Consider the following 1,670-nt stretch of genomic DNA (forward strand, 5'->3'; position numbering starts at 1 on the left):
TGTTATACTTTCATATGCTTACTACCGAATCTGCATCTACCTGCCCCTAAGAAAGATACAGTGGTTCGAAATATGGCGAAAAACAATAAAAAATAGTTCATAACTCATAGTTTTTCAAACAATACGAATATAGTACCTTCCAGACAGTTGTGTACTACTAACTACTAACAACTTTGTAGAACATAGTGAAGGCCTAGAAAATAGAAAAAAATATGTTTCATTGAAAAATGTGTTTTGACAAGTCTATTTTCAATAAAAACTCTTTAAGTCAATTTGAGTAGCAGATACGAATTTTTTGTATTCGGCAAAGTTAGTCGTATTGTTTATACCTATAACTTCACCGAAGACCCTGTATCTCGATGGAGCAAAAAAATAAATTTTTCATCTCACTTTTGGGGAGATTAATCACAAATCTCTTAGCACCAAAAGATGCAGGAGGTCTTACCCACCATTTTTGCTGAAGACGTCATAATTGTATATCCAACGTACGTGGAGTTATCAATTTAGCGCGTCGAAGTCGACTTTTAAACCACTGTGCACTGTGCACTGTTTCGGCATAACCGAAAAATCAATTGTCGCTAACTGAAAAATTCGGTTCGCAACTGAATCGACAAAATTCAGATTTACTGCTCACCGTCCCTAATGTTGCAATTCCACCGATATTAACACGGAATTCATCCTTCCTTTGGTAGCGATACTTTAACAACGATATTTAACCAGCATCGGTTCACTAACACTGGCATCGACAGGAATCGAAATGACCCTTTCGAGGGGTGCTAGAAAACTCTTAAGCAGAGGGTTCACTGTAAGGAACATATTGCATGATTGTTTATCTCAGCGGTTTTCAACCGGTTTTTAATTTATGCACCCGCTTTTGATAATTCACACAAGCGTTCAAATGAATACGCAAAAATATCAATTGCATGAACTCTACGTTGAATATAACTAGTATTGAGCAACGATAGCTTCAAGTATCGAAAATTTTTCCTCGATAATATCAGATTATAAGTAATTACTCTCGATTCCAAGCATTGATGTTCAATGACAGCACGACTCTAATGCAGACGCCCTCTTAAATAGAGCCCAATGTCGTGTTACACGTCCTACAAACTTAGAAACATTCTCAATTTCTAAACCTCTCTGTTATTCAGTCCAATTGAATTACATCTCAGTATCCTAACATTCACTTGAAAACTAATGCCCGATCCAATTAAGGATCGGGACGTAATAAAAAATTATTTTAGACTCATTAGAGTATCCCTCTCCACGGAAATCTTTAGTAAAAGGCGAAAGATTTATTCGACAACTGAAGAGAGATCAGAGTACCGGTTCGAACGCTACGGTAAAGCAGTCTTTAAAGTGGAACATTCTTCTCTAGCGATTGTAAGCGGGTAGCTACAGCTACATGAAAAGGAATGGCCATGTGCAGTGCAGTGCTCGCACACGTACTCAATGATTTATTCCTTATAATACATTTCTTAGGAAAAGTACTGCAACAAATAATTGTCTACCTGTTGCTGTCCTAGAAGGACGCGTGATGCATGGACTGGTTACTAAACTACCTGAAGGGTTAACTGATCTCACTTGATAATAAAACCAGCTATTGAACAATTGATTTATATTTTACCGTAAAAATCAGCAACCCAGATTGTATTTTAATTTGATTCCAC

The 1,670-nt window shown here is 36.9% G+C and overlaps 1 non-coding gene across 1 annotated transcript; it reads right to left on the bottom strand.

Annotated features, from left to right (window-relative positions):
• Positions 1-1,201: 1,201 nt before the first annotated feature.
• Positions 1,202-1,326, bottom strand: LOC129733487 (U5 spliceosomal RNA). Its single transcript, XR_008729567.1, has one exon. It is a non-coding gene; the product is annotated as a U5 spliceosomal RNA (small nuclear RNA).
• Positions 1,327-1,670: the final 344 nt, after the last annotated feature.

Source organism: Wyeomyia smithii, chromosome 3 (assembly GCF_029784165.1).
Source record: "Wyeomyia smithii strain HCP4-BCI-WySm-NY-G18 chromosome 3, ASM2978416v1, whole genome shotgun sequence".
Classification (NCBI taxonomy): Eukaryota; Metazoa; Arthropoda; class Insecta; order Diptera; family Culicidae; genus Wyeomyia; species Wyeomyia smithii.